The 22500-nt window shown below is 45.4% G+C and overlaps 1 protein-coding gene across 1 annotated transcript in view; it reads right to left on the bottom strand.

The window, feature by feature from the left end:
- GPATCH2 (G-patch domain containing 2) overlaps positions 1–22500 on the bottom strand; it is a 187551-nt gene that overhangs the window by 36700 nt on the left and 128351 nt on the right. The gene's annotated exons all lie outside the window — the stretch shown is intronic.

Below are 22500 nucleotides of genomic sequence, written 5' to 3'. Positions count from 1 at the left end.
TTTATTACAGGAAATGCTGGTAGCCATTTATTTTAAAGGTAATATGCAAAAAGAAAATCATTTTCTATGGTAAGCAATATAAAACACAATTATAGCTAATTGCTATAAGCACCGCGCTCCATCAACGGGGGATTTTTTTTTTTCCTTTTTAAAAGTGTGAGCAGTTTGCATACATCCTGCAAAGAAAGCCTGAAGAAGGCTGAAGACGGCGGCCTCACGGTGACGCCTACATGTCGGAGGGGGGGTCCCAGTATTGGGGGTTATGTATAGTACGGCCATAGAGGTCCAGATGCCGTATGTAGGTAGATCCCATCTCGCACAAAGACCATCCACCCATCAGGAGGATAAAAAGGTTGCGCACGCTTCACCGACACTATATGGTATGGGAATACCTCTCTACGGGGGTTCCCCACCAATGCTGTGTGTAACTTATGATTAGTGGGGTCTGCTTGTGGGGACCTCTACTTGTGTGAAAACCGGACAACCGTTCCATTCACTACCCCTTCCATAGCCCAATGGAAGATGAATAGGTAACCCCTTAAAAGACGCTCCTCATGCAAGGCTATGTTCACACTAATGTTCTTCACTGCAGGGAGTCTGACATACGACACATTCAATACAGTTTTACAGGTTGTAATATTGATAGGAAATGAAAGGGTTATTCCCCAAAAGCAAAAATGTATCCCTATCTATACAATAGAGGATAACTAGGAGGGGTGTGAGTGCCGGGAGCCCGACCCTCCGGAGACGGGCGTGCCGGGAGCCCGACCCTCCGGAGACGGGCGTGCCGGGAGCCCGACCCTCCGGAGACGGGCGTGCCGGGAGCCCGACCCTCCGGAGACGGGCGTGCCGGGAGCCCGACCCTCCGGAGACGGGCGTGCCGGGAGCCCGACCCTCCGGAGACGGGCGTGCCGGGAGCCCGACCCTCCGGAGACGGGCGTGCCGGGAGCCCGACCCTCCGGAGACGGGCGTGCCGGGAGCCCGACCCTCCGGAGACGGGCGTGCCGGGAGCCCGACCCTCCGGAGACGGGCGTGCCGGGAGCCCGACCCTCCGGAGACGGGCGTGCCGGGAGCCCGACCCTCCGGAGACGGGCGTGCCGGGAGCCCGACCCTCCGGAGACGGGCGTGCCGGGAGCCCGACCCTCCGGAGACGGGCGTGCCGGGAGCCCGACCCTCCGGAGACGGGCGTGCCGGGAGCCCGACCCTCCGGAGACGGGCGTGCCGGGAGCCCGACCCTCCGGAGACGGGCGTGCCGGGAGCCCGACCCTCCGGAGACGGGCGTGCCGGGAGCCCGACCCTCCGGAGACGGGCGTGCCGGGAGCCCGACCCTCCGGAGACGGGCGTGCCGGGAGCCCGACCCTCCGGAGACGGGCGTGCCGGGAGCCCGACCCTCCGGAGACGGGCGTGCCGGGAGCCCGACCCTCCGGAGACGGGCGTGCCGGGAGCCCGACCCTCCGGAGACGGGCGTGCCGGGAGCCCGACCCTCCGGAGACGGGCGTGCCGGGAGCCCGACCCTCCGGAGACGGGCGTGCCGGGAGCCCGACCCTCCGGAGACGGGCGTGCCGGGAGCCCGACCCTCCGGAGACGGGCGTGCCGGGAGCCCGACCCTCCGGAGACGGGCGTGCCGGGAGCCCGACCCTCCGGAGACGGGCGTGCCGGGAGCCCGACCCTCCGGAGACGGGCGTGCCGGGAGCCCGACCCTCCGGAGACGGGCGTGCCGGGAGCCCGACCCTCCGGAGACGGGCGTGCCGGGAGCCCGACCCTCCGGAGACGGGCGTGCCGGGAGCCCGACCCTCCGGAGACGGGCGTGCCGGGAGCCCGACCCTCCGGAGACGGGCGTGCCGGGAGCCCGACCCTCCGGAGACGGGACTGCTGGGAGCCCGACCCTCCGGAGACGGGACTGCTGGGAGCCCGACCTTGTATTTAGTGGAGCAGAAGTGTGCTGATGGACATAGCGGAGCACTGTACTGTAGCCAATCACAGAATGACAAGACAATTGGCAAGCAGAAATTTTCTTTTCCAACCTGGAATATACAGTTATGGTGAAAAGTGTAGGCATCCTTGAAATTGTTCCAGAAATTTAAGTATTTCTCCAAGAACATATTTGAAGGTTAACGTTTTTTTTATACACGTGTTTGTTTCCTGTGTGTCAAATTGAACATATTTTCGCACAAAACTCAAAAGGGGAGATGGACCAAATTGTGAACACCGTTCCAAAATTGTAGGTAAACAACATTGTTTCAAGCAGGTGATGCCAGTTCAAACTCACCTGTAGAAAGTAACAGGTGTGGGCAATATGAAAATCACACCGGAAACCAGATAAGAAGGGGAGACTCAATCTTTGAATTGTATGTCTGTGCGTGCCACATTAAACACATTCCTTTTTCTATGGTGCACAACATAATCAAGTTTATAACATTGTAGCTAGTCTCCCTGGACGAGGACAAGAGAGAACAATTGATGAAATGTTGCAACACAGGATAGTCCGGATGGTGGATAAGCAGCCCCAATCAAACTCCAAGAAAATTCAAGCTGTCCTACAGGCTGAGGGGACATCAGTGTCAGCGCAAACTATCCAAATTTGAATGAAATGAAAAGCTATGACAACAAGAGACCCAAGAGGACCCCACTGCTGACATAGAGGCATAAAAAAGCTAGACTGCAGTTTGCCAAAATGTACATGAGTAACCAAAATACTTCTGGGAAAGTGTATTTAGAGATGGATAAGACCAAGATTTTGGTTAAGCACATAATTCTATTTACAGAAAACTGAATAAGGCCTATAAAAGAACAGAACACAGAACCTACATTGAAATATGGTGGAGGTCCAAAGATTGTTTGGCGTTGTTTTGCTGCCTCTGGCACTGGGTCTCTTTCAAGTGTTCCAGGCATGATAAATTCTGAAGATTATCAAAGTATTTTGGGTCTCGATGTAGTTAGTGCCCAGTGTTAGATAGAGAGAAGGGACAAAAGAGAGAAGGGACAAAAGAGAGAAGGGACAAAAGAGAGAAGGGACAAAAGAGAGAAGGGACAAAAGAGAGAAGGGACAAAAGAGAGAAGGGACAAAAGAGAGAAGGGACAAAAGAGAGAAGGGACAAAAGAGAGAAGGGACAAAAGAGAGAAGGGACAAAAGAGAGAAGGGACAAAAGAGAGAAGGGACAAAAGAGAGAAGGGACAAAAGAGAGAAGGGACAAAAGAGAGAAGGGACAAAAGAGAGAAGGGACAAAAGAGAGAAGGGACAAAAGAGAGAAGGGACAAAAGAGAGAAGGGACAAAAGAGAGAAGGGACAAAAGAGAGAAGGGACAAAAGAGAGAAGGGACAAAAGAGAGAAGGGACAAAAGAGAGAAGGGACAAAAGAGAGAAGGGACAAAAGAGAGAAGGGACAAAAGAGAGAAGGGACAAAAGAGAGAAGGGACAAAAGAGAGAAGGGACAAAAGAGAGAAGGGAGAAAAGAGAGAAGGGAGAAAAGAGAGAAGGGAGAAAAGAGAGAAGGGAGAAAAGAGAGAAGGGAGAAAAGAGAGAAGGGAGAAAAGAGAGAAGGGAGAAAAGAGAGAAGGGAGAAAAGAGAGAAGGGAGAAAAGAGAGAAGGGAGAAAAGAGAGAAGGGAGAAAAGAGAGAAGGGAGAAAAGAGAGAAGGGAGAAAAGAGAGAAGGGAGAAAAGAGAGAAGGGAGAAAAGAGAGAAGGGAGAAAAGAGAGAAGGGAGAAAAGAGAGAAGGGAGAAAAGAGAGAAGGGAGAAGAGAGAAGGGAGAAAAGAGAGAAGGGAGAAAAGAGAGAAGGGAGAAAAGAGAGAAGGGAGAAAAGAGAAGGGAAAAAAGAGAAGGGAGAAGAGAGAAGGGAGAAGGGAGAAAAGAGAAGAGAGAAGAGAAAAGAAAAGAGAAGAAGAGAAGAGAAAAGAAAAGAGAGAAAAGAAAAGAGAAGAGAGAAAAGAAAAGAGAAGAGAGAAAAAAGTGAAGAGAAAAGAGAAGACGCCTTCAAATATGAGAGACCTGGAGATGTTTATAAAGAAGAGTCCAAAATCTCAGGTGAGAGGAGGAAGAAGCTTGTGGACGTTTATAGGAGGAGACTGATTGCAGGTATTTATTCCAAAGGGTAAAGGGCGTGCAACCAAATATTAAGTTGAGGGGGCAACAATGACTGTATTTGTAAATATTTCTAAAAGCAAATGGAGGGAGACAAAAAACGCAGGTAGGGTCTGCTCTGAAAAGAATGGTGGATCTACAGGGATCAGGAAGGCTCAGCTGTAGTAGTGGTGAAAGTCACAACTACTGTATAAACGTATAGGAGCGGCTGCTGAAGCCCCCGAAGGAAGAGGATAGGTGCAGGGAAAAGAAATGGTTCAAGAACCGTGCCGCCGCGGAAGTAAATCCAAGTCTGAATAGATAGGAACCGTGATCTATATTAGTCTACGCGCTGCAGACACTGATCTCTTGTTCTTCTTCAGGACAAAAGGACAACAATTTCTGAAATGCGTAGATGGCAGCGCGGTTCATTAACCCTTTCTTTTACCTGCACCTATGTAAATATTTCCAAAAAGAGGATGGTTCTGTGGTTCTCGCTGCCAAAAGGACAGGTTCCAAGAGGAGGACCCCTCCAGATCAACGCAAGATTGGGGAATATTGAAAAGACCGCTATATTCATGAGACTTTTTATTTTTCCCAATACGTGCAGGGAAGGGACGTCTGAAAAAGAAAAGTGACCTTTCTAATTGAAAACAAGAGTTTTCTCTTAAAATGTCCATTTTTCCCCGGATACTCCGCGCCGATATTATACATTCTGGGAGCTCGGTGTCTGATCTCTTTCTTAATGATGTTCGGTTAGTCTGGAAAAACCTGGCACACAGGAGGATCATGTTACTCGCCCTTCACCCGGGGCGCACACTGAAATGTTAATTATTTTAAGCACACCACATTATTTTATAGCCATTTTTTTCTCTTAATTTCCTATTTAATTGTCTTACATAGAACAATACAACCCAGTAAGAAAGCACTCAGTAATGCGGCCTGATCGGAGGCCAGAGCATTGCATCCGGCCCGCAACTAATGATTAGCGGGCACTACCATGCTCAGGTGCTCAGTACTGGTAACTAGTGATGAGCGGGCACTACCATGCTCAGGTGCTCAGTACTGGTAACTAGTGATGAGCGGGCACTACCATGCTCGGGGGCTCAGTACTCGTAACTAGTGATGAGTGAGCACTACCATGCTCGGGTGCTCTGTACTCGTAACTAGTGATGAGTGAGCACTACCATGCTCAGGTGCTCAGTACTCGTAACTAGTGATGAGCGGGCACTACCATGCTCAGGTGCTCAGTACTCGTAACTAGTGATGAGTGAGCACTACCATGCTCAGGTGCTCTGTACTGGTAACTAGTGATGAGCGGGCACTACCATGCTCGGGTGCTCTGTACTCGTAACTAGTGATGAGCGGGCACTACCATGCTCGGGTGCTCTGTACTCGTAACTAGTGATGAGCGGGCACTACCATGATCGGGTGCTCTGTACTCGTAACTAGTGATGAGCGGGCACTACCATGCTCGGGTGCTCTGTACTCGTAACTAGTGATGAGCGGGCACTACCATGCTCGGGGGCTCAGTACCCGTAACTAGTGATGAGTGAGCACTACCATGCTCAGGTGCTCGGTACTCATAACTAGTGATGAGCGGGCACTACCATGCTCGGGTGCTCAGTACCCGTAACTAGTGATGAGTGAGCACTACCATGCTCGGGGGCTCAGTACTGGTAACTAGTGATGAGTGAGCACTACCATGCTCGGGTGCTCAGTACTGGTAACTAGTGATGAGCGGACACTACCATGCTCGGGTGCTCAGTACTGGTAACTAGTGATGAGCGGGCACTACCATGCGTGGGTGCTTGATACTGAACACCTGAGCATGTTAGTGCTCACTCATCAGTAATAAACTATTAACATGGATAAGGACTGAAAAGATGGCCATCAAGTTCGATCACTCCGTCCAGTGATCAGAATATTGCACCGCTCTCTCTTTCACATTCACTTCTATGGGAGTCTTGGAAACAAACGTGAAAAGAGGGAGCCGTGCAAATATTTGGCCACCTCTTTAGTCACTGCCTTCCCTGGAAGTTTCTTCACCGATTCTGGACATGGGAACCACAAAACAGCACAGACAAGGTAAAGCTAAATGACTTGGCTTGAGGCGACTGTGAATCCATCTTTATGCTCACGTCAACTTATGAGATGAGGCCGCTTTTCATACCTCCGGTTTCTGCTGAGCGGCACAATACGGCGCTTTGCAGAAAATCGCAACAGTTTTTTGCCGCCAGTTGCGTTTTTTCCGCATAGATTTGCATTAGCGCCGCATGGTCTTGCGTTGCGTCCGTTTTTTGCCAGATACGGCATATTTAGCCCATGCGGCGGCTGGATGGAACGTTACCTGGCACATTTTTTTTGTGCGGTGAAAAAAACCGCATCGCGCCGGATCCGGTGCGATTTACAATACAAGCCTATGGACGCCGGATGCGGTTTTTTGCACTGCGCATGCTCAGTATCAAGCCGCATCCGTCAAAAAACGGACGGGCTGCATGGAAAAACTTATGCAACGGATCCGTTTTTTACGCCACATCCATTGCATAGGTTTTTGAGCAGGATTGAGCCGCACTGCAAAAACCGGATGTGTCAAAGCAGCCTTAGTTGCCCATAGTGATATAGTCTTGATGCGTTTCGCCCTCATGAGTCTTCAGGGGATATCAGGTTGAAATGTTCTGTAAAGAGGGCACAATGACTCCTGACGTGAAAACTGTATAATTGATCATACAGGCACATTTTCTGTACCCATATTACTACAAGGACATGTATGTGAACTCTGTTGCTCCAAGGAAGGAGTTTAAATAAGGTGTGGTCTTTCAGCAGAGTAATCTCTAGTAACCTCACTGTGTTTAGATTAAAGCCTGATTAGGACTATGCTGACAGGGTGAGGATAACCAGCTCGGCAACAGACAAGTCCCACCAACCCCATCCTTGTTGCATTATTATAGTTACGGTATAGAGCCGGGTTACACTGCATTAATATCTGCGCGTTTCGCTACTTGTATATTTTGCTATTTTTCCCCGCCTGTCAGTGCGGCATCATCATTTATCATGGAACGGTATATAAAAAAAAAAAAATGTATATATATTTATAGAAATTAATAAACCTGGGCCAACTGAACTCCAGGACCTGCCTTACAGGAGTAAGCGCTCGCCTCGGCTGAGTAATTCTAGCGGGGATTGATTATCTGCTCGGCTGCATTGAGATATCTAGATTATTGATCAGTCAGATTAGAGCACTCAGACCCTGGTGAGCGGCGAGCGGCCCGGAGGCGCAGCGCGGGAGCTGTTTGTAATAACATTAAGTGAGGACCACTCTGTTACTCTTGTCACCCCTCGTGTAGAACATCGCAGTTACTTTTTAATTTAAAATCAATGCACTGTATATGTGTGAGTGGCGGTCCCGGCCCCCCCGGCCCCCATCATAAAGGAGACATTTGTCTTTGCATAGGGACACTTTGATCAGAAGCCAAGGTGAGCGCAGACGCCGCCGTCTTCTGACTCCATACAGCGCGATACGAGGAGTACGTGAAAATACGAAGGGTCATTTATTACTATTTTGCAGGGACGTTTCATTTTGTTAATTAAATTTGTCAAAAACAGCCGGGGGGAGTCACTCATGGAATCCCGCAGCTGTTTGCTGGTTTGTCACAAACACGACTACTCTCTAGCGCCCCCCTTGTCTGCAGGCCACTTTTGGTACTGCAGGACAATGCATAAGATGAGGCTGCTGAGCTGATAATGCCAAATATTGGAGGTCTCACAGCAAGGATAAATGTATATCACCAGTTCCCGCTAATGGAATAATATATATACAGTTAGGTCCAGAAATCTTTGGACAGTGACACAATTTTCGCGAGTTGGGCTCTGCATGCCACCACATTGGATTTGACATGAAACCTCTACAACAGAATTCAAGTGCAGATTGTAACGTTTAATTTGAAGGTTTGAACAAAAATATCTGATAGAAATTGTAGGAATTGTACACATTTCTTTACAAACACTTCACATTTTAGGAGGTCAAAAGTAATTGGACAAATAAACCAAACCCAAACAAAATATTTATATTTTCAATATTTTGTTGCGAATCCTTTGGAGGCAATCACTGCCTTAAGTCTGGAACCCATGGACATCACCAAACGCTGGGTTTCCTCCTTCTTAATGCTTTGCCAGGCCTTTACAGCCGCAGCCTTCAGGTCTTGCTTGTTTGTGGGTCTTTCCGTCTTAAGTCTGGATTTGAGCAAGTGAAATGCATGCTCAATTGGGTTAAGATCTGGTGATTGACTTGGCCATTGCAGAATGTTCCACTTTTTTGCACTCATGAACTCCTGGGTAGCTTCGGCTGTATGCTTGGGGTCATTGTCCATCTGTACTATGAAGCGCCGTCCGATCAACTTTGCGGCATTTGGCTGAATCTGGGCTGAAAGTATATCCCGGTACACTTCAGAATTCATCTGGCTACTCTTGTCTGCTCTTATGTCATCAATAAACACAAGTGACCCAATGCCATTGAAAGCCATGCATGCCCATGCCATCACGTTGCCTCCACCATGTTTTACAGAGGATGTGGTGTGCCTTGGATCATGTGCCGTTCCCTTTCTTCTCCAAACTTTTTTCTTCCCATCATTCTGGTACAGGTTGATCTTGGTCTCATCTGTCCATAGAATACTTTTCCAGAACTGAGCTGGCTTCATGAGGTGTTTTTCAGCAAATTTAACTCTGGCCTGTCTATTTTTGGAATTGATGAATGGTTTGCATCTAGATGTGAACCCTTTGTATTTACTTTCATGGAGTCTTCTCTTTACTGTTGACTTAGAGACAGATACACCTACTTCACTGAGAGTGTTCTGGACTTCAGTTGATGTTGTGAACGGGTTCTTCTTCACCAAAGAAAGTATGCGGCGATCATCCACCACTGTTGTCATCCGTGGACGCCCAGGCCTTTTTGAGTTCCCAAGCTCACCAGTCAATTCCTTTTTTCTCAGAATGTACCCGACTGTTGATTTTGCTACTCCAAGCATGTCTGCTATCTCTCTGATGGATTTTTTCTTTTTTTTCAGCCTCAGGATGTTCTGCTTCACCTCAATTGAGAGTTCCTTAGACCGCATGTTGTCTGGTCACAGCAACAACTTCCAAATGCAAAACCACACACCTGTAATCAACCCCAGACCTTTTAACTACTTCATTGATTACAGGTTAACGAGGGAGACGCCTTCAGAGTTAATTGCAGCCCTTAGAGTCCCTTGTCCAATTACTTTTGGTCCCTTGAAAAAGAGGAGGCTATGCATTACAGAGCTATGATTCCTAAACCCTTTCTCCGATTTGGATGTGAAAACTCTGATATTGCAGCTGGGAGTGTGCACTTTCAGCCCATATTATATATATAATTGTATTTCTGAACATGTTTTTGTAAACAGCTAAAATAACAAAACTTGTGTCACTGTCCAAATATTTCTGGACCTAACTGTATATACATACATACATATATATACATACATATATACATAGATATATATACATCGATATATATACATATATATACACACACACACACACACACACACACACACACACACACACACACACCTCAGTACCCTTAATGATAGCACTCCAATAATTCTATGCAATAACAATTACGCTGCCACCACCCAGCTTTTCCAGGATAGCTGGGGATCCGTTTCAGATAGCATAAGGCCCTTCGGGTTTTTGGATTCGTATATAAAGCTTGAGGAAGGAAACTATTAAATTGTATATATTTAATAAAAAAAATAGGCAGCACGGTGGCTCAGTGGTTAGCACTGCAGTCTTGCAGCGCTGGGGTCCTGGGTTCAATTCCCACTAAGGACAGCATCTGCAAGGAGTTTGTAAGTTCTCCCCGTGTTTGTGTGGGTTTCCTCTCGGTTCTTGGGTTTCCTCCCACACCCCGAAAACATACAGTTAGGGACCTTAGATTGTGAGCCCAATGGGTACAGTGTTCCTGATGTACGTAAAGCGCTGTGGAATTAATAGCGCTATATAAATGAATAAATTATTATTATTTTTTTGATAATCATTTTGATATTCCCTGCTTATAGGAAGGGCTCCTTGGAATAGGGCGGCGCTCACATCAGCGGTATTTTGCTGCAAAGCCGGATCCGTCACAAATGTGTTTCTGTTCCATTCTTTTCTAATGGAATCGCGGCAAGATGCGGTCACATGTGGTTGTGTATGACACACATCACCGCATGTGACCGCATCTTGCCGCGATTCCATTGGAAAAGAATGGAACTGAAGCACCTCCTGGCAAAAAAACACATCAAAACTACATGAGTTATGATGCGATAGTGATGCCGGTTTTTTGCCAGGAGGTGGAGAATAAGTGCAGGAATATGGTGTCAAAATTTCAGCACCAAATCTGCACTTCTTAGCAAAAAAAAAAAAAAAAAAAAGTGTTTTCCTCCCAGGAGATGCATGTCTGTGAACCTGAGGTCACCTGAAGAAGTCCCCTGAGGTCAGGTTACCTGCCGTCACAGGTGGAGGACTGTGTGAACCTCCCGCTGTCACCGCAAATAATCTGAGTGACGTCACCGCTGATTGCTGTGGCTCCTTCATTCTCTGCCTGGACCTCACAGCATTCGGTCATGAACCATGATCGCGCGCAGTGGCTAAGATATGGCAGAGCTGGAATCATCGTGGGACCACATGTGGATTATAATTTTCATTACATAGTATTCATTTATCTATGAAGTACAGGGGCAGAATACTGACAGGGAATGTGTGTGCAGAGGGCGGGCAGAGGGCAGGGCTGGACACTGAGGCTGGGCGGTGCCCGCTCTGACTGTGAAGTTTGGCATAGGAAGAGGTCATGTTTGGTTGAGCTGCAGGTAAACAAAAAGCTGCAGAAAATAAAGTGAAGATTCAAGAGAAACAAAAGTTAGGAAACAAAAAAAAAAAAAAAACTAACTTAGGGGTGTTTTATATGACAATACAGCACGGATTAGCTTAAAAAATGTTTTTGGAGTTTGTCGGACAACTCCTTTAAGCTAATAATTCCACTAGCAATTCCCCTGAAAAAGCGCTACAAAAATGCATATAATGTACAGTGATGTCAAAACAACACTTCTGTGCTCATGATCCGTCTCAGGTCACTTATTTTAGGAGCTTCAAGGTTCAGAAACCTGCTCATTCCTCCACTTGGAAGCCGCCCGCTCTCTATACATAACAGTATAGAGTGAAAGCCGGTGGTGGAGCAGCCGCAAGAACAACGGCGAAACCACTGGCCAAGCTGGAAATGACCGCCAGTGTTTTCCTAAAGTGTAAAAATCTTTCTTCTTTACGCTGTTTCTGAGTCCGATGTTTCACCTAAAAAAAACCTCTGAAAACAAACTAAAACCTGCGCCGTATGACAATTACATCCAGTCCCTAATTTGACTCTTCGCCCCGGGGCACTGGGCACAACACGGTACTGATCCATTGCATGGGGTGATCAATAACGGCTAGCTTCTTTCCGTAGATTATGTGATTATAGGTGAGATGAGGTCAAACCTTTTCTTTCCTCCTGTGTCTGTAGTTGCAGCAGGATCAGACTTTTAGCAGCAAAAACGGAATGCAGTTGTGCGTCGTATTTATAATCGTACCCAATGGACGGCTGAACTTTGCTGTTCGGGAACATCTCTGCTCGGGTGGATGGAGTCAGCTGGTGACCACTTACTAATCCGCATTGAACGCACAAGTACAAATGGAGCAGGCTCAGTGGCCTCTAGATTACGGCTAGCGCATCTACAGAAAGATTTCCACAATATACAAGAACATTTCATGTATTTGCTGGAGATGATGCATAGTGATGAAACTAGCAAAAAGATCCCAGTACCAGGCTCCATGTACCTACAAATAGACACTGAGGAACACCGGGGTCCTGATGATTATTGGGGGTTCTGGAGGCTAAACCAACCCAAAACACAGCTCACCTCGAATGAACATGGATTAGGCTGTGATATCATCTATTGTGCATGGTGGATCGTGTGTTATCTACTGTATATAGAGGTGTTATCAGTCACTGTAGAGGAGGAGGTGAGCTGTGATATCTATTGTGAATGGAGGGTCCTGTGTTATCTACTGTATATAGAAGCGTTATCAGTGATTGTACAGGAAGAGGAGGTGGTGAGCTATGTCCATCACCTATTATAAATGGTTGATCCTGTGTTTTCTACTGTAAATAGGTGTTATATTTCATTGTAAAGGAGGTGGTGGTGAGCTGTGACATGGCCTATTGTGAATGCTGAATCCTGTGTTATCTACTATATATAGAGGTTTTATCAGTCATTGTACAGTAGGAGGAGGTGAACTGTGACATCACCCATTGTGAATGGTGGATCCTATGTTATCTGCTGTATATGGAGGCGTTATCAGTCATACAGGAGGAGGAGGTGAGCTGTGATATCCTCTATTGTGAATGGTGGATCCTGTGTTATCTACTGTATATAGAGGTGTTATCAGTCATTGTACAGGAGGAGGAGGTGAGCTGTGACAGCACCTATTGTGAAGATGGATCAGGTTATTGGTCACTGTAATGCTGTAGTATCAGTCTACCTTGAGGGTTAGTTGTCATGATAAAAATAGTAGATTGCTGGGTCTCCACAGCTGCTTCTGCTTTTTATTGTCTGCAGTGCCGGCGTCACATCGTCAGCGCTGCAGCAAATCAAATTTCTGAAATCAGAAAATGCTTGTAACTGAACAATAGGTGATTATCTAATGACACATTTCCTTTCAGATGTGTTCAGCTCCTCGTCACCGCTCCCTTATACAGGAGTGTCCGTATACCGCACGTCTGCTCATGCAGTGGATATTCTATATACTCTAAGGGGAAATAGAAAGCATTTTCATCCATTAACCCTTTCATCTGCCTCAAGAGTCTTCTCCTGTATGAGAGCCGGTGGGGGCCAGGGCGGCCAGTACTACAGGAACGTGTTCGCTCTCCGGATGGCCACCTTGCCTGGAAACTTGGCGTACGACAGGATGGTGACAGGGATGTGAGTAAACAGTGTCAACTGGAATAATTTTTTTCAGAGGGAGACAACAGGAATCTGTCGCCCCGCTTTACTCATTTGGATAGAGAGGCTTTTGAGAGGATTAAGCCTAGTTAAAGCTGCCCTCTGGACAAGAAGCGTTCCCTCGGAGACCCGGACAGGCTCAGGAAACAAACAGATGTGACTATGGTCCCTGGCGTTTGGCAAGAACGCTCACTGTCAATAAGAAAAATATAAGCACGGACAGGGGGATCAGCTGCGCCGCAGAGGAGCGGGCCTGCGAGTGTCAGCAGCCGCACACTGCAGAGCGAGCCCGAGCCATGAGACCATCCGCCAGAGAGCCAAGAATCTGCCCAATAATTACCGCCCACACCCGGGATACCCACATTACAAAGCAGGACGGGGGCAAAAGTACTCACACACGAGGCGAGAGAGGAATAAAAGAAAAATTGCTAGGAAAAAATAATACTCTCAGGATAAAAGTAACATTACACTGGATAAAAGGAACGGCACAAAAAAAAATAAATAAAAAATAAAAAAATGAAGCTCCCATAATATACTACATTAATAAAAAAAATATCAGTAATAAAGAGAGTGGATGGAAACCTAAAATAATGACAAAACCTTAAAGGTATAATTTTGACAAATTTACCCCTCCCAAAAAAAAAACCAAAAAACAAAAACAGGTACAATTGTCAGTAATTTTACATTTTTCTTTTTTCTTTTTTTTTTAATTATTGTATTGATTTATTTTTACAATGTTGCCGAAAAAAACAGTTAAAATTTGCCAGTGATTTTACACTTTGTTATTGTATTGATTTTTTTCCAATTTATCCCCCCCCCAAAAAAAGGAAAAAAGAAAAAAAAAAAAAGGTACAATTGCCAGTGACTTTACACTTTTTTTTTTTCCTTTTTCTTAGTTATTGATTTGTTTTTACAATTTGGCCCCAAAAAAACAGGTAAAATTATCAGTGATTATACAGTTTCACTGGTTATTGTATTGATTCCTTTTTACAATTTTGTCCCCCCCCCCCCCCCCCCCGCCCAAAAAAAAAAAAAAAAAAAAAAAAAAATAATAAATAAATAAAAAAATGCTGGCTATTTTGCACTTTTTTTCCCCCGTCTTTTTTAGTTATTGTATTGATTTCTTTTTACAATTCCCCCCCCCCCACACTAAAAAGACAAAAAAAAAAACAAAAAAAAAAACCACAGGAAAAATTGCAAGTGATTTTAAACTTTTTCCCCCCTTTTTAAGTTATTGCATTGGTTTGTTTTTACAATTTTGCCCCCCCAAAAAAAAGAAAAAAAAAAAAAAAAAAAACAGGGAAAATTGCAAGCGATTTTAAACTTTTTTTTCTGTTTTTTTTAGTTATTGTATTGATTTCTTTTTACAATTTTGACCCGCCCATAAAAAGACAAAAAAAGAAAACAGGAAAAATTGCAAGCGATTTTAAACTTTTTTTTTTTTTCCCCTTTTTTAGTTATTGTATTGGTTTGTTTTTACAATTTTGCCCCCCCAAAAAAAAAAACAAAAAAAAAAAAACAAGTACGGTAAATTTGCCAGCAATTTTACAATTTTTTTTCCTTTTTTTAATATTAATTTTTTTGACAATTTTGACCAAAAAAAAAATCAACAAAAAAACCCAAAACCCATCACTCCCTCAAAGTATTGGTGCCCGGATAGGATCTCAATCCATTCAAATATAGAAAAAAAGAAGAAATCCGGCACTCCGTTTACAAAAAGAATTTCCGAGATTTATTTCAACAATGGCCACAATGTGTGTCAATCAGTGACGTTTCGGTCCTTGCCTGGACCTTTCTCAAACTCACACAAGACTGGTGGTCAGTGGTCGCTTGTGAAAGACAGGAGCGCATGTGAAGGCGCCCTCCTGCAGCGATGATTCTGCATATTCACATACGCTCCTGTCTTTCACAAGCGACCACTGACCACCAGTCTTGTGTGAGTTTGAGAAAGGTCCAGGCAACGACCGAAACGTCACTGATTGACACACATTGTGGCCGTTGTTGAAAAAAAATCTAGAAAATTAATTTTTTCAACCGAGTGCTGGATTTCTACTTTTTAACTATAAAAAAAAAAAAAAAAAAAAAAAGAGGTAAAATTGCCAGCGTGTTTACACTTTTTCCCCCCTCTTTTTTAGTTATTGTGTTTTAGTTTCTAAATATTTGGCAAAGATTTTTTTTTAGTCTAGTTTTGGACCTCACAAACCACACAATTCATAAATTGCGTTATTCATCTAAGGATCATATGATTTGTGGCGAAAACGCAACGAAAAAAAAAAAAAAACCCCGAACATTAAAACCGTGAAATATTAACACTTGTGCTTGTAAGACAATAAAAAAAAAATCTATTGGCGCAAAAATGCCCCAAAGAGGAATACAAAGAGTAAAAGAAAAACAAAAAACAAACACAGGTAAAAGCTGGCACACAAAAGAAGAAAAAAAAAAAAAAAAAAAAAAAAAGATTGGAGCAAAAATACCCCAAATAACACCATACCTAGAACATACTGTGATTTTGAAAAGATTTAAAAAAAAACAAAACAAACAAACAAACAGATAAAGCTGTCACGCAGAGAATAAACAAAAGATCTACTGGAGAAAATTGGCCAAAATAACACCATACCTAGGATATACTGTTACTTTGGAATGAATAGAAAAAACACATAAAAACAATAAAAGAAAAAAGTAAAGAAAAAAAACAAAAAAAACAGAAACCAAACAGGTAAAGCTGCCACAAAAAACCCCCAAAAACAAACAAAAAAAAGTCTATGTATTGTGCTTAATAAATTTTCTACTGACTTCCAAGCATTGGTTCAAAAAAAATACCAAAAACATCTCCCCCCCCAAAAAAATAAATAAAAAATGCTGTGCTCTTAACGACGTGATGTTTGTGTGAGCACTGAAAAGGTTGTCAGTCGCCAAACCCTTCGGATAATTTCTGCACAGACTGGACTGACGGACGGTGCACAGACTGGACTGACGGACGGTGCACAGACTGGACTGACGGACGGTGCACAGACTGGACTGACGGACGGTGCACAGACTGGACTGACGGACAGTGCACAGACTGGACTGACGGACGGTGCACGGACTGGACTGACGGACGGTGCACGGACTGGACTGACGGACGGTGCACGGACTGGACTGACGGACGGTGCACGGACTGGACTGACGGACGGTGCACGGACTGGACGCACGGACTGGACTGATGGACGGTGCACGGACTGGACTGACGGACGGTGCACGGACTGGACTGACGGACGGTGCACGGACTGGATTGACGGACGGTGCACGGACTGGACTGATAGATGGTGCAAGCTCAGCTATGAGGTCTCCAGGCACTGACCCATTTCCTACTCTAGCCCACCAGGCGTATTGGCATTAGTCTATCCGTTACTCTAGACTACAAGGGCAACTTGCATTAAATGTGCAGTGACATATGAGGCACAGATAATACAAATTCTATGTCACTGCGCATGTTTGAGCTTTGTGACCCAAGTGACATGACTTTTTTTAGTCACGTTTTTATATGACCGATGGTCTTTTAAGTTCACTATTAAAAGCTACGTTTTAGGAGTACTTTTCTGTATTAGTGTCCTCTCCTATACCCATTTTCTGCTGGGTTATCTTCTGACTGTGGGTGACTATTACTATTAAGTATCCAGCTGATCTATACATACATACGGAGACGGGAATATTCATTGCCTTGTGCGCCCTTGGCCACTCTGCAATATGATTGAGCCCACACAAATCACTAGAGCCGTGCCATATCAGATGACAGGAACAAAAATCGTGAAAATCGGTGGTGTTCCCAGAGGTTAGCATATATTTCCAATATTCTCTTATTTATTGGGATGGAAATACCTCCTGCACAGACGCAACCTTGGCCCACTCAGCAGTTCAGCTCACCCCAAGCACTTCAATATAACCATACCGCATCAGATGGCCGGGAATGCCACTGTGTGGAGGAAAAAACTGGCAAGATCAGTTGTGTTCCCACAGGCAGGCAAATCCTAGCGATCTTCCATTTCCTACTGAAGGAAATGAGAATACCAGTTCAACACTAGAAGTCCCAGGAATTTCGAGCTCCATAGGGTTTGAATGGTAGAAATGTCAAATGACCCCTCTCCGGGACTTCTAGTGTTAAAGGGAACCTGTCACCAGATTTGGGGTCTATAAGCTGCAGCCACCACCAATAGGCACTTATATACAACATTCTAAATGCTGTAAGAGCCCAGGCCGCTGTAAGAACATAAACACTTTATAATACTCATCTAACGGTCGTGTGGTGGGCCATATGGGTGTCTCCATTCTACGGTGCCGGCGCCGCCTCTTTCGGCCATCTTTGTCCTCTTTCTGAAGCCGCAGTGCATGACGCGTCTACGTCATACACACTCGACGATCCAGCACTACAATACTTTGATCTGCCCTGCTCAGGACCTGAATGCCGGCGAGTGTGGATGATGCCGGATGCATCATGCACCGTGGCTAGAGAAGGAGAACAAAGATGGCCAAAAGAGGCAGCGCCGGCACCGGAGACGCCCATCTGGCCAACCGCGCGACCGCTAGGTAAGTATTATAAAGTGATTTTTATGTTCTCACAGGGGCATGGGTTCTTATATACAGCATGTTAGAATACTGTATATAAGAGCCCAGTGGTGGTAGCCGCAGCTTATAGGGTAAAAAAGTGGTGACAGGTTCCCTTTAATACTGCACTCAAACTTAGCAAATACCTGGATGATATCTGCGCGTGCTGCGTGTGGCACATGTAAGGGTGCCGTACCCTCTTAGGAAGACCTTTCTGCCGGTATCGTCCCGCGTCTTTGTCCTGCTATGCCTCTACAATGCTCGGCTTCTCCAGAGACCCCTGAACGGTTAGCGTTCAGCAGAACATCCCGCTCTCCCGGCACTGGCGGATTGCTGTCCTTACAAAGGATAATGCATTGTTTTCTTCTCCCCTCTAATTAGTTATTTAAACATATGTTCAGCATTTAACTCTAAATGTTTGCTTTTCCCCTAAGCTCGCAGACAGCTGTCCAAGACGCGAATGCCAGAAACATTAAAATATCAACATCTGCTGAATTATGTAAATTTACTGGAATATAATTGAGCGCAAGTTTGGATTGATCAAATCCAAATTCGGAAATTGAAACATCAGGCCAACACCCCCCGACCAAGTGCAGGGGAGAGAATAGGCAGCTCGGTGCGGAAGAGGAGATACCGTATATACCAGGACACGGATAAAACTCTGCAAATCCACCAGTAAGATGTATGTGTCACATGGCACATATATGGGGCGCCAGGTATGAGCAGACGCCCAAGAGCAAAGTTTAAAGGGTTTTTTTCTGCCTTAAAAAGATGAGTTTTTCTAAATCTGATTCAGTCCCATTTACATCATTTTATAGACACAGACTGGCAATCTGCAGCCGCATCCCCCTCCTCCCCTCTAAAAGCTCCATGTATTTTAGTGAGCTGTGGCTCCATGTAGCAACTGGACTATGGCGCATATTCTTAGCTTTGAATATAACACTAACCCAGAGGTAGAAAACAATACTCACTGTCACTTAAATGTTGCACAGAAAGAAAAAAAAGAAGAAAAACCCCAAAAATCAATAGTATAAGTAAATACAAACTTCCCATGCTTCTTGAAGTCATCATTCTCTGCTCAAAACCAGACAGATTGCCGGCTCCCTGAGGGATCACATTACAGCTGTCTATTGAAACTCAATGGAAATGGGAGAGAGGAGTAAGGCTATGTTCACACTTGCGTTTTTTTCCTTCAGTCGCAATCCGCCGTTTTCGAAAGCAGCGGAATCCGTTAACTGATTCCGCTGCTTCCCATAGACTTTGTATGGACGACGGATTGCGACTGATGGACCTGCGTTGCTTCCGCCGGGTGGAAGGAACGCAGCATGTAACGTTTTTTCGTGCGTTAAAATGACGCAGAGCGGCGGATTCCGTCGGCGTCCATTGTTTTTATAATGGAAGCCTATGGGGGCGGATTACGTTAGAATCCGTTAATTGACGGATTCCGTTAACGCATACGTCTATACACAACTGCGCATGCCCAGATGTGTAAAGTCAAGAACAAAAAAAACAAAACAAAAGGATTGCGTTCTTTTATACGATCCGTTGCATCCGTTGTACCACTATATGCAACGCATCCGTTACACAACGCAATGCAACGGATGCCGTTCAACGCAAGTGTGAAACTAGCCTAAGGCTATGTTCATATTTTGTATTTTCGATGCATTTTTTTCTACAGACAGAACCTGCTCTTTTCAAAAAGCAGGTTTGGCAACTTGTTTTTTCTGCTGTTTTTCTAGTAAATGTTAATCTCACCCCAGTGCTGGATTCACAGCTACACTGCTCAGTACTGCTGTATAATAATGCCCTCCATGCTGCTGTATAATGCCCTCCATGCTGCTGTATAATGCCCTCCATGCTGCTGTATAATGCCCTCCATGCTGCTGTATAATGCCCTCCATGCTGCTGTATAATGCCCTCCATGCTGCTGTATAATGCCCTCCATGCTGCTGTATAATGCCCTCCATGCTGCTGTATAATGCCCTCCATGCTGCTGTATAATGCCCTCCATGCTGCTGTATAATGCCCTCCATGCTGCTGTATAATGCCCTCCATGCTGCTGTATAATGCCCTCCATGCTGCTGTATAATGCCCTCCATGCTGCTGTATAATGCCCTCCATGCTGCTGTATAATGCCCTCCATGCTGCTGTATAATGCCCTCCATGCTGCTGTATAATGCCCTCCATGCTGCTGTATAATGCCCTCCATGCTGCTGTATAATGCCCTCCATGCTGCTGTATAATGCCCTCCATGCTGCTGTATAATGCCCTCCATGCTGCTGTATAATGCCCTCCATGCTGCTGTATAATGCCCTCCATGCTGCTGTATAATGTCCTCCATGCTGCTGTATAATGCCCTCCATGCTGCTGTATAATGTGCTCCATGCTGCTGTATAATGCCCTCCATGCTGTTGTATAATGCCCTCCACGCGGCTGCTGCTTCTTCTGAACATGTGTCATATAGAGAGACAGAAGAGTGGGAATCCCTCATATCCATGGGTGCTGTGTATGTGGAGCATTGTAGCTTAGCTGCAGCCACCAACTAAGAGAATACTCGGAGGGAAATTGGGCATTTACGGGTTTCTCCAGATATCACAGCTGACGTCGTCTCAGCAGGAAATATTGATCTTATCAGGGGTCCCATCTAAGAAATGTAGGAATCTTATCAGTGAGAAGGAACCCACTAGTTCAGTTCTATTAACATATTTTGGGATTCTTAACGCGGTTGTCAACCTCTGTACTAAGACAACACCTTCTGGTTTCCGCCAGCTAAAATACCCTGTACTCATCTCCCGTTCTGGCTGTTGATACCCGCGGTTCAGGACTCACATGGCCTTGTGACGTCACGCGAGCCCAGTGTCCAATCACCGCCGGCTTCTCTAGCCGCCTTCGGACCAATCAACAGGAAATGAGTGGCAGCAGAAGGAGTCACTTCCTGTTGATTAACTTATTTAGTCCAAAGGCAGGGAGAGAGGAAAGCTGGCAGTGATTGGACGCGGGGCTCCAGTGATGTCACACGATTCCCGAACTGCGGTTACCGACTGCGCTGGAACAGCACCAAAATGGCAGGGGAGTGAATGGTTCTTTTTTAAGTTTGGGATTTTTAAAAGGTGTTGTCCATTACTAGGACAACCCCTACTGACTCCACTTGTTTCCACCAGTTAAAATAAAAGACCCTGTACTCACCTCCCGTTCTGGCGCCATTCCAGTCGATAACCACAGTTTGGGGCTTATGTGACATGGAGACGTCATGGGATCCTCGTGTCCTATCACCACCAGCTACGCCTTTGGACAAATCAACAGGAAGTGAGTGACAGCGGAAGCGGTCACTTCCTGTTGATGAACTCATTTGGTCTAAAGGCGGGAAGAAAAAAAACTGGCAGTGATTGGACGCGGGGTTCTGTGATGTCACAAAGTCACGTGATTCCTAACAACGCTGAAACGGCGCCAGAACAGGAGGGGATTACAAGGTATTTTATTTTAACTGGCGCAAACAAGTGGAGTCAGAAGAGGTCGTCCTAGTAGTGGACAACCCCTTTAAAGAATAGTGAAACATCCCAATCTATTAGAAAAAAAATCCTCAATTCTCAGATCTTACAATACAGAAATGAATACAGATACATAAAGAAAAACCGTCACACAAAGCCGATCTCATCCCTCACATATAAAAACATGGAAACACGCTAAAAACAGAAGTGCAGCAGAACGTGCGCTCCTTAATTGTCTGCGGACGCCCCTATCACTAATAGGACATCCACTTAACCAACAATCTAGTGTTCAATAATCTTATCCCAATATATTAACAGCTGCTCAAAAAATGTCGTAATTAATGGTTTAATTTATTTTTGGCAAAGCGGAAGCGGTGACAAATAGTTATGTATCTACAGCAAATTAGGACTCCTTCCCAAACAGCAGATGACAGGAGAGGGAAAAAAAAAAGCGAAATTGACTCTTTAGGAAGGAAAATTGTAGCAAATGGATAATCAAGTCCTGTTAGATGTATTTAAAAAAAAAAAAAAAAATCACCTATAAAGAATTTGGTTTACCTAGAAACGTCCTAGCATGCACATAACTACGGTATAATATGGTGCCATACAACTACTGAGGCATAGAGTGGAGTAATATGAAACCTATGGGGGGTCTACGAGAGTCCTCACTGCCTGCCAAAATATTCTGGTTTTGCTACATTCAAAGCAATATTTTGGAGATATTATGTTCCGTACTAATAAGTGCACCAGCTTCATCAGATTGAATAGGTCTATTTAACAATACGTGCAGTTTATATTGTGAAATCTGGTGACAGACGCACTTTCAAGTACACAGCTTAGTACCATGCGCGCTCCAGGCCAGTGGACCGCTAGCCCCTTCTGGACAAGCGATGTACATGTTTGTCACACCACAGGTACACATGTACAGAGTAGCCGCTCAGGAGCTGAGCTCACTCCATACAGGATGGGTGCCAGCTGTGCTATACAGCTTGCACCTATCTAACCGAAGCAACCCGAGCCAGCCCTAATTGCTGCCGTTTAACCACTGAAACACTGCTGAGAATCTGTGACACTATTGTGGGGTGTCGATGGGCGGCACAGTGGCTCAGTGGTCAGCACTGCAGTCCTGGATTCAAATACCACTAAGTTTCACACTTGCGTTGGACGGGATCCGTTGCTATCCGCAGCCTTGAGGAATTACGGTAACCGTTACAAGAAACCGTTATATTCCTCATAGACTTCTATTAGCTATGGATAACAACGGATGGTCTTGAATTGCATCCGCCCCGCAGCGCATCAGTTGTTTTGACGCTGACCGTCAGTGAGCGTCGGGCGGATG

This window comes from Anomaloglossus baeobatrachus, chromosome 3 (genome assembly GCF_048569485.1).
Source record: "Anomaloglossus baeobatrachus isolate aAnoBae1 chromosome 3, aAnoBae1.hap1, whole genome shotgun sequence".
NCBI lineage: Eukaryota > Metazoa > Chordata > Amphibia > Anura > Aromobatidae > Anomaloglossus > Anomaloglossus baeobatrachus.
The sequence above is the reverse complement of the archived record's forward strand: the minus strand, read 5'-3'. Positions and strand labels throughout refer to the sequence as shown.